Here is a 12227-nt window from a genome sequence, read left to right as displayed (position 1 = left end):
AGTTTCAAAGGATAATGCAGAAAAATCCACTACCAATAAAGCACAAAATTCAACATCTGTCGAGTTGTAAAATGCTTCATCCATTGGGAGACAATCTGCTTTATCCGTCGGGAGATAACCAGCTTCATCCGTCGGTACTCAAAATTGACCATCCGTCGGGTCATCAAAAGAAGCTGAAAGTCAGAATAGATCACGTACAGAAAGTTCCCCTTTCACAAATCAAAGATCCATAAACTCAGGGGGAGTTTCTAACAATCAAAACTCAGTCACAAATCAAGAAAACAACGAGGCATCTTCATCTAGAGCTAATCTACCTCAACAAAGGAAATGGATAAAGGATCACCCCTTTGAGCTCATCATTGGTGATGTATCTTCTAGAGTTCAAACAAGGAGAGCAACTCAGGAAGAATGTCTATATAACAGCTTCCTCTCTAAGGAAGAACCAAAGAAGGTAGAAGAAGCTTTATTGGATCCTGATTGGATTTTAGCTATGCAGGAGGAGCTAAACCAATTTGAAAGGAATAAGGTGTGGAAGCTGGTACCCAAGCCTAAAGGAAAGAATCCAATAGACACCAAATGGGTATTCAGAAACAAGATGGATGAAAATGGCATAGTAGTCAGGAACAAAGCTAGATTGGTTGCTAAGGGCTATTATCAACAAGAAGGAATAGATTTTGATAAAACATTTGCTCCTATTGCAAGACTTGAAGCCATCATAATTTTCATAGCCTATGCAGCCCATGCCAATTTCAAGGTCTATCAAATGGATGTCAAAAGTGCCAATCTGAATGGAGATTTGGAGGAGGAAGTCTATGTCAGTCAACCTCCTGGTTTTGAAGATCCAAATTTTTCAAAATATGTCTACTATCTTTTGAAAGCACTTTATGGACTGAAGCAAGCACCTAGAGCCTGGTATGACACCTTGTCAAAGTTTCTATTAGAGAATCACTTCACTAGAGGTACTGTAGACAAAACTTTATTCTTTAAAAATATTAATGGCTCTAGTATACTTGTTCAAATTTATGTAGATGACATTATTTTTGGCTCTACAGATGAAAAACTTTGCAAAAAGTTTGCCAAATTGATGCAAGGTAAGTATGAAATGAGCATGATGGGAGAACTAACTTACTTTCTTGGTTTGAAAGTTAAGCAAGTTAGTGATGGAATATTCATTAGTCAAACTAAATACATTTATGATCTTTTAAAAAAGTTTGATCTAATGGATTGCACATCTGCAAAAACTCCCATGGCCACTGCAACAAAGCTTGAATTAAACCCTACTGAAAAGTCTGTGGATATTTTAAGTTATAGAGGCATGGTTGGCTCACTTCTGTACTTTACAGCTTGTAGGCCAGATATAATGTTTGCTACATGTCTTTATGCTAGATTTCAGGCTGATCCTAGAGAATCTCACTTAGTAGCTATTAAGAGAATTTTCAGATTTCTCAAGGAAACACCAAAGCTTGGCATTTGGTACCCTAGAGATTCTGATTTTGAGCTAACTGGTTATTCAGATACAAATTATGTAGGTTGTAGAATTGATAGAAAAAGTACAACAGGAACCTGTCAATTTCTAGGAAACAAGCTTGTGTCATGGTTCAGTAAAAAGCAAAATTCAGTTTCTACTTCTACAACTGAAGCTGAGTATATTGCTGCTGGCAGTTGCTGTGCACATATTTTGTGGATGAGAAACCAATTGCTAGACTATGGTCTGCAAGTGGAAAGAATTCCTATTTCTGTGATAACACAAGTGCAATTGCCATCACTGAAAATCCAGTACAACATTCAAGAACAAAGCACATAGACATCAAGTACCACTTAATAAGGGAACATGTAATGAATGGTACTGTGGAACTACATTTTGTTCCAAGTGAAAAGCAGCTTGCAGAAATATTTACCAAGCCACTGGATGAATCCACCTTTTCAAGGTTGGTAAGTGAGTTAGTTATGCTAAATTACTCTTGAATCTTTATAGATATTTTGTGTTAGTCCCTTAACAATATAGCAAGAATTACAGAAGGGGGGTTGAATGGAATTCTTGAACCTTTTTCTTGAAATAAAAATGTTCAACTCGATTATAGATATATTTGTTTTGATTAGCACAATGCGGAATGTAAACTTAATTGAATCAAAACATAAGTAATTAAAAACAAGAGTCTTTAAAAACTTTCTGGTGTATTTAAACAATTCCACCAGAGATATATATTATATATCGAGAGGACTCTGTGTGCAGGAATGCTCACAGCTGCTTACAAATGGAACTACTGAGAATACAGGAAATGCTAATGATTCTGCTTACAAAGATATCTCTGTTTTTGTGTTTCTCAGCTATCTCAGTCATTTTTCTATTTGCTACTCTCTTGGTTTATATAATACCAAGATTACAAAGTCAAAAAGACTGAACAAATATAAAATCTAACAGTCTTAAGCTTTGCTGTTTTTCGTCCTCTATTACCCAGTTAATGGGCTTCCACAGTGTGTTTGTATACATCTCGACGGCTGTGTGTCAGCTTTCACTGTTCAACTGCTGTTTGAATTCTTCATATGATCATCTGCCGACTTTCAGAACATCCGTTGATGATTTAATTGATCATCCGTCGACTGCTATATTAAACATCCATTGATAGTCATTTGATCATCCGTCGATGGCTTTGTTAATCATCCGTCGGTAGCTATTTTGGCACTTGACTCTATATCACTTATGCAGAATTACAAGACATCATTTATGTACAATTAATCAACCTATTCTGCATATCTAGTTAAAGTCAACATGACTTATATGCTACTACAGATTCTATACAAAGGTGCATACATAACTGTGCTACAAACTTATTATTACATAAGCTACTCACTCGATGGATAATAAGTTAATCATCCGTCGGGACTATAATGAGTTATCCGTCGGGACTATAATTCTTATCCGTCGAGTGCTACATAATTTCACTAAGTAAAATCTACTTAGATGTTTTGTTTATGAAATCATCAAGTACACAACATATGCACAACAATCTCCCCCAATTTATGTCTACTGGAATTGTAGCCATAAATTAAGAGATACTTGATGATAACAAAACATCCTAAACATATATCTTTAAAGATAAGTAGATAAAACTGAAAGTGCTTCAATTAATTAAAATGTGTAAGGTTTGGCTCATAGTCAATTCAAGATGTTCCTCTAGCCTGAGCAGATTTTTCTAGTTCCTTGAAGGTCTGGATCTTCTTTCAAGCTTTCTGTTATTTTCTTCAATTTGATTCTGGAGCTGCCTGTGGAATTCTAGTTCATCAGAGTCTGAGAGATCTAGCTTTTCTTGCATTTCCAAGAGAGTCTCATTGCTAGAGATACTCAATTGGTCTTCTAATCTGAAGAATCTTCTTACATCCTTGTCATCTATGAATTCCATCCGCCAGTAGGGCCTTAGATTCACTCTTCTCCCTGTGTATGGGATGATTAGAGTGTTTGGGAGTGCATCTTTAGCTCTAACACTCCTCAGCTCTTCAATCTTCTTCAATACTAGTCTTCTTGCAGTTACATTGAACCCAAAGTTTTTCTTGAAGGATGAATAGACTTTAATCAGCACAACTTGTCTTTCTTGAAGAATCCTATGAAGTGGCCACTGAATCTCCCTTCCTCCTTTGTACTTGAACACCAACCTTTCAGGTAGGTTTCTGTATGCATCAATTGCCCTTACTTCATCCAGTTCATCCAGATAAAGATTTAGATCTGAAAATTCTTTGATGTCACACAAGTACAAGTAGTCTCCCCTGTTGACCTTGTGTTGAGCTTTAACTACTGACTTGGATTTGAGAGGTGACAGCTTCACTTTCTTGACTGCCCTTGACTTTGTCCTTTTTGGCTTGCTAAGGATTGGTAAGTTGAAGTCAGGAATTGGTATTTTATCCCACTCTATTGGCCCATCCTTTGGCATAATAGGTTCATCATGTATGTTCCTGTAGGGATCCACCACCCTTATGTCTTCAAATACCACAGAGGGATTTGATGTTTGAGTTGTAGCTGGAGTGGATTCCTTAGGAAATTGATCTTCCAATTCCTTGTCAACAACTTCCAGTTTCTTTTTTGTTCTTCTATCCAATTCTTTCTTCCTTGGGGATTTCTTTTGTTCTTCAATTTTCTTCTTTGATTCAGCAGCTTCAGATGGTTGAGAGGGAATTTATTGAGAAGAGTTTACAGCCTGTAGCTTGGCCAAGATAACAATCTGTTCTATCTTTTGTTTAGACTTCTTTGCATCTAGAGTAGCTTGCCTCTTTTCCTGCTTTAATCTGGCTTTTTCTTCTTTCTTTGCTTGAGCAAATTGTGGATGTCCAGCTACCACACAAATTTCCTTTCCATTTCTGAATATCTTAGAAATTCTCCTTTTTGAAGCTGAATCAGCTGGATCTTTATAAAAGACAATAGATCTTGACAGAAGCTTCTTTTCATCAGGCTTGGGTGTCTCATACACAGTGTCCATAGGGTTCTTCCAAGATGATTTTGGATAATTTTCCCTTGGTTTAAAAATTGATTCAGCCTTTGTAGACTTGATGCATGAAGATTGTCCTTTTTCTAGATAGTTCATGCTCATCTCATTCACACTGATTGGCTTGACATGAGAGTGATGGATGGCTGACTGAACTGGCTTCTTGACTAGTTCAAACTTTTTCTGTATCTCCTCATCAATCTTATTCCAGTTGATCAAACTCAACTTTCCTTTTTTAGCAACTTTCAAGTTTGCTGTTGCTGCTTTAATTAGATCTATACCATCTGCAACTGTTGGCTTGGAGACTGTAATTGAAGGTACAATTACTTTGCTGATTTGTACTTGAAGTTTCTCCCCCTCAGTTGGTCCTTTCTCCCCCTTACTTGATTCTCTCTCCCCCTTTTTGTTATCATCAAGTTGAGAGTTAGGCCTTGTGCTTTAGCCAGTTGCATGAGAAGATTTGTCTGAGTCTGTTGATTTTGAAGAAGGATAGCCACTGAATTCTCAATAACTTGAACTCTGTTTTCCAGCTTGGCTAGCTTCTTTTCAGAATCTGATTCTCTCCTCAATCTTAGTAATAGATCTTGCATGGTACCATATGGCATTATTGAATCCAGCTTCTCAGAATTGTATATCTTCAAGTCAGCTATATCTATTTTTAGTTCATCCACACTCATATTCTGTCTTAAGTGCTGGATCTTCATGAGATGTAGAGAGTCTAGGTGAGCTTGAAGAATAGCCTTGGTACCAGTATCTGAAGTTTCCTGAAGGGCCTTTTGAATAGCCATCACTTGCTTGACCAAAGACATATCAAATTGTCCTTGTGTAAATTCCTTTGTCCATGCCCATCCAGGTAAATTTAAAACAGAACTTGGGCCTTCATCTCCCCCTAAGTTCATGCTTCCATCCAAAGAAACAGAGTCATCATCATTAGAATTTACTCCAAATTCTTCAGATGGCTCACCGGCTTAAGAAGACATCCTATTGACAACAGCTTTATCTCTTTGAAGAGATTCTGAGGTGTGTACTAGATTCAAGGTCTGTTCTGCCTCCACATTGCCCTGAGCAGCCAACAATTGATCAGGATGACACAGGATGAGTAAAAGTGTCAGCATCTAAGGAAATGTTATCAATTTCAGCATTGTAATGTTGCTGAAATTGTCTTCCCTTTTCAGCATCATCCACAATCATTGACTCACTAGCAATGGCTGGATCCACCCTTATTTCTCCTGTACCTGCCTTTCTCTCATAATCTCTCTTTTGTTGCATCAGGGTCTCACCCTGGCTCCCCACCCTCACACCCTCACCTTCACCTACTAAGGTGGGACTCCTCTCACTCACTTTTGTCAATCCTGAATAAATGGATTGCTGAGATTCACTCTTTTCCTCTCCTTTTGCCTGGGAGCAACCCAGCCTCTCACTCAATGCACTCTCCTCTCTCAGTCCTAAGAGTGACTATATTACCACTAAATCTTCTGCACTAGAAATAATTGAAGTTTGAAGTTGTGCAGAGACACTCGACGGATAAGTGATATCCATCGGGTGAGTGGTAAAGCTATCCGACGGATAACTGCTTTTAAGCTTATCCATCGGGATACAATCACTATGTGATGACCTCAATCTCGGGGTTAGAAAATGAGGACTCACACACCTCTAATCTACTAATTAAATATGCATAAACCCCGATTAACTACTAACAGGATCAACAGGATAAAGTATGAGACAAGATTACAACTACCAATCAACGAATATAACTTACAAACCCAAAATATTATTAAATAATCAATATCGATTCCGGCTGGGAATCGACAGATAACCCATTGTATCTTTAAACACCTCTTACTAGGCACGAGCTCACTCATAACTTGTACTACCTGCTCTGGCAACTGGAAGCCCTCAACACGGTAGGGACCACCAGGTACGCTCTTACGAGCAGTGCGCCTAAGACTGGCCATCTTCTTGCTTAACTGCCATGGTTAGATTAAGACAAAATAATGAGTATAAAACTCAGCAAGTAACTAAATAGCATATCTACAATAACAATTCTCAATATGCTTTGAACAAACTAGGGCATTCTATTTTAGCTAATCTAGGTGGCAGATTTCCGTATATTCATTTTTGTTTTCTTTGAGATAAGGAAAGGTATCCGAAGAATAGTTGGGCTTTCAAGAAACAAGGCTCGAAACAGGATGAAAGCCGACATTCAACACAAATCATTATAGGATCAAAATAGATCTTTCGGTAGAGGAAAGCAACAGTATTTCAAGATATAGAATCATTCATATGATCAACAATTTCAGAAATCAGGGTTCTGAGCTTTAAGCTCCACAATAACATAATCAACTCTTTTCAAAACAGTATAAACCATTTTCATTTCCAAAAATCAATTTACTGAATAAAAGTTTCAGTTCCTTTTCTTAAATAATCATTTAGAACCCTTGATTGGATCACTTATCTTTCCATTTCATTATATACGGGTGATCAGCCCGTATCGACCTCCATTCCGGTCTTTAAGGTACCATTCGACATAATTTCAGCCTTAAATTGGACTAGTCCCACTAGCCTCTTACCATGACTGGACTAGTCCCACTAGCCTCTTACGTCTCAATCCAATCCATCAGGAATTCATTTGGAAAACCTTGAGTTGGAAAACAATAGGTTTTCTAAAATTCATTTTATCATTACCAAGCCTTTGAAATCATTCGGACTCTTTCAAGTCGAAACTCATTCTTAATTCAGATTTTTAAAGAAACAAAGTTCAGGGAGTGAATCAAAGATACGCAAGGAACAATTCTCAAGAATTCTGTATCAAGGTTAATAAGGTACTAAATTTGAAGGATCAGAAATAACTTAGGGATCATTAGGGCGATCAAGAGAAACAGGGTATCATTAACAGAGTTAACCAAGATAATTAAAGGTTCAATATGATCATGGCATTATAGGAAACTTGAACAGAAAAGCCGATTATCAATGGGTGAGATCAATAGGATTATCAATAACAGGTTATCAAGAACAAAGGGTACTTCAAATCAATATCAGGGTTTCATAAAGCAAGGGTTTCATACTTTAACGGTTCAATACTCTACATGGTATGAACAACATTTCCTTTATAATCATTTACACAAGTAATCAGAGTTACTTGCCTGAAATTGCTTTCCTGAGGGTTGAACTACTGCCACCTAATATACCTTTCCCTTTCCTAGCCCGAATGCCCTCACGCTCCGAATCTACAATAAAACCAGAAATCTTAATTAGATTTCCAACTCTCGTTCCCGGAACGATCACTCTATACGATAACTCGATTATATTCTTGACTCGAACTATACGAGTATAGCTTATACAAATAAGCACACAGCACATAGCACATAGCACAATTCTTTCTCATAGTTTTCATATCCTTATATACCTAGCAATCAAAGCATACTCGCTTGACCTAGGCTATTTCTTAATTCAAACTAACACGACTCTTTTACGAGTACTAGACACATTCACAACCAAACATTTACGTGCATACTATCACTCATATCAATCGACTTCATTCCCTTTTCTTTTATTCGTTAAATTCGAACCACATAATACAATCAACTAAACAATCCATAGATATTCACATATACGCATCCAATCATTTCATATTTGATTATCAAAAACCAAGTTTTGACCTTAAATTCATATGGCCTATTCGGCCTAATTGCAAATACCACCATAAAATCAATCAAATACTCACTTTAATTCACATAAACACGTATCTCATTTAACAACCTTTAAAGAATCACTCTCCTTTCTTTTAATCATAGAAATCCGAACCATAATCATACATATATAATCAAATTTCTCAAAAATTACACCATACAACTTTAGTTCTATCATGATTCCACATTTAAACTAGCACCATTTTCTTGATCAACAACCATTCGAACCAAAACATACATACATGTTCACATGCAATTCAATTTCAACTTAGCACGATACCAAACACTTTATCTTTATCACGTAAGCCAACTAAGTTCCTTAACACAATTGATTTTTATCTAAATTACAACATACATCCATTCATTCATCAAATTAATCTATTTTAACTCAATTTCATTCGGCAATAACTCAAATTCACATCTCAAGGACAAATCATTGACATGCACATCTTAATCCTTTTTAAAACTATCATGCAATCACTTTTAGGCTATTCATACTTAGCGTTTACCAAGATTATCTCATAAAAATCAATTCCCTTTCTTATTAACATAAAAATTCGAACCTAACTTAGCATGCATCAATAATTTCATTTCTTTTTCAAGCTAATAACAATCCATTATTACTTTAAACAAGTTTACTCAAATCAAACAACTTTAAAGATTAAGTCCATTCGGCCTTTTTCAAAAACAAGACATGCAACTTGATATTCTTACTCCTTGAATCACAAATCATCCTATTTCTTAACATCAAATCATTAAATCATGCAATTAACCATAATCAACTTGATTTCTTTTAAAATTATAATGGCCATTCGGCCTTTTTCAATCAAAACACCACATGCAAACATAAAGAATTGATCTTAAGGTTCTAGAGCTCAGTTTTTAACATCATAGCTCACCACCGGTTCACCGGAGTTCATCACCGGTGGCGGTGGCATCTCGGTGGTGCCCTCATTCGAGGGTATCCAACCATGAGCCCTCGATTCCATCAATTACACAAAAAGAACTAATATGCACATCTTCTCTATCATTTGTTTACAAGGAATCAAGCTTAGCAAGATGACATCAACAACAAATAGCAAGAACCATGTGGTTCTCGGGTGAACACACACACCGAGCACCCACAACACACACACACATCGACATGCAAGTGGGTATACACACATGTACACACTTTTACCTACAAATATGTGTTTAATAAGAAGATTTGGGTATGATTGATGTGTTTGATCAAAGAAAAGAGAGGTATACCGAGAGAGATTGAAGAAAGCCGAGAGAGAGTTGTTCGAGTGAGAGAGAGAGTGAAAGAAAAAGAGGAGAGAAAAGAGTGAGTGCACGGAAAAGAAAGAAGAAAATGGGGAGGAAGGAGTAATTTATACTCCACCAACACAAGGGCAAAATGGTAATCTAATAACTCCCTTTTCAATTTGCATTTTGTTTCTCTTTTTACTCAAATATAACAAAATTCAAAATAAAAATATTTCTCTCTCGGAAAGTCGAGAATTATTGAAAATGACAATTTTAACACATAGGTCTCGAAATTAGCTTTTCATCCATTACTCATAATAAAAATTTGAGCGAGCGGTTGATTTTATATGAATTTCGCAAACTCGCTTTAATAAATACCTTTTCCACATAAAATCAATTTAAAAATGAAAAGTGTAACACCCCCAGATCCGGGGTCGGGGATCCGGGTCGTCACGAGTTCCATTTCCCTTAACAACACCCAATCTTAATAAATAATCAACTACTCTGTACTTTGACCCCACAATAAACACACACACCACAAGTTATAGTCTCAGAGATGAATATCCAAAAATAATCACAAGTCGTTTTATTCCACAATTATATGCCAATACACCTTAAACAGGTTTCTGAATAAATTTACATTTCTTTGCCATTATTACAATTCATAAATATACATAATCTGATACATCAAAAGTTGAAAGCCTAGCCTATTGGTAGTTCCTACCTCAGCTATGGCGGCATCAGTGCTTATAGAAAACTGCGGAACGTCTCCTAACCTCTTGCGAATCGGAAGCTTGGTCCGGTTCATCTTGTCTATCTGATGTTGTGTGATGAAAGAAGAAAGCAAGGGTGAGCAGCAAGCCCACCAAAATAATATGTATAATGATTAACAATATATGAGCCTTCTCATAGTACTCATGAAAGTCTTGGTCAAAAGAAATGAACCAAGTTTGATATCTTAATGCGATGAAGTCGCAAAATATTCAGTATATATACATATATACTTTTCAAAATATTGGAAGTCCTCTTCCATGCATAATATACACAAAATCCCAGTGTATAACTGTATATATAAAAAAATATCGTTGCAAGGTGATCTCATACATCTAACCTTGTCTCAACGTTTTTCTGAAAATCTTTGTCATTCATAAGACAATTATTAACTAGATATAAGTTTAAAAGATGAGGTTACCAAATACCCCAATATACTTATATCTTTCCCAATACTACTTGAACTACCACCGTTCAAGTTATAACCAGTTTCAAAAGTTCATCACATAGATGAGACTACAAGACAAGATTTGAATAGATTCAATCTTTGAAATATTATTGAATGAAATAAAGTTACGAGATACTTTATTTAGTCCCGATATATATATATATCCACATATATATCTCTTTAAACATTTCCTGGAACCTCTGTTATATAAAGTATGAACAGAGTTTGAAACATCCAATGAATTTTGGAAAGGAAAAGAATTTTGGCATAAACCAGATATCTTGCTGATCAGGCAAAGATACCCATAAGTAACCTTTTCTACTAGTAGATGGACGAATTCCCCACTGGTCATCACCCTGGCCGCATTAGGACCTATGCTGGACTGCCACTCAGCCACTTATGCATTTGATGGACTCCCACTGAGCCACTTACACTATCATGGACGCCCACTGAGCCCATGTTGCTTATGCCGACTCAATAGATGGACTTACTTCCCGAACGTTGGGTAAGTAATCAATTCATTTACCAAAACTGCAACCTTGTTGCGAATATAAAATACACCACAGAGCCGGATCCCTCAGGTTTTAAGCGAGTATTTAAATCCCATTAAAAAGGAAGATCTTAAATATAAAAATGAGTTTTGGGATCCGCTCTAACTTTTAAAAATCATTTTGAAGACTCGAAAACACTTTATAGAGTGTTTGGAGTAAAGCTGATTTAATGAAGTAAATCAGTCCCCAGAATATTTAGAAAATGACTGAATATTATTAATTAAATAATATTCCCATAAAGAATAATCTTTATAAAAATAATTGAAGTAGAAGTATTAAAATTTATACTTGAAACGAGTATTAAATAACCAAAGATATACTTATATGAAAGTATTATCTTCATTTGAATAACCGAAAATAAGTTTGATTATCGAAACATTATTCTTTAATAAAATACAGAATATATCTCAGCAAATAATCGGAGTCATAGATCCTCAAATGAATATTCAAATAATATTCATTAAATAATATAAACTGAGTCATAAGTCCTCGAATGAATATTCAAATAATATTCAAATAATAAAATAAAAGGAGTCATAAGTCCTCGAATGAATATTCGTAATAATATTCATTAAATAAAATAAAGTTTAAAGTTATCGAATAAACCTTATTCGATTAATAGTTTGGAAAACTATAACCATATATATATATAAATATATATATATATATATATATCCATATCCATATATATACAAAATCTACTCGGGATCCTCGACTCCCGGTTTTAGAAATTTTTTTTTTCACCTTTGGGTCCCTACACTAAGGGTATATGCAAGATACCGCTATCCTCTAGCATAGGTATTATCAACTGAACCAACAGATATATATTTCAGGAATATGAAATAGGCATGCATATATACCATATCACATGCTACAATATATCGCAAGAATTGCTAATAACAATCATGCACTTATCACAAGATAATGCATATACATATATTTACATCACAACAACAGTATAACGGGTAGAAAACTTGTCTGAGCGACTTGGGGTGATAAAAGGCTCGGGACGAGTCTGGTAACCTATAAACAACAAGTAAGTTGG

Source organism: Apium graveolens, chromosome 4 (assembly GCF_009905375.1).
Source record: "Apium graveolens cultivar Ventura chromosome 4, ASM990537v1, whole genome shotgun sequence".
Lineage (NCBI taxonomy): Eukaryota > Viridiplantae > Streptophyta > Magnoliopsida > Apiales > Apiaceae > Apium > Apium graveolens.
Note: the sequence above shows the minus strand (reverse complement) of the source record.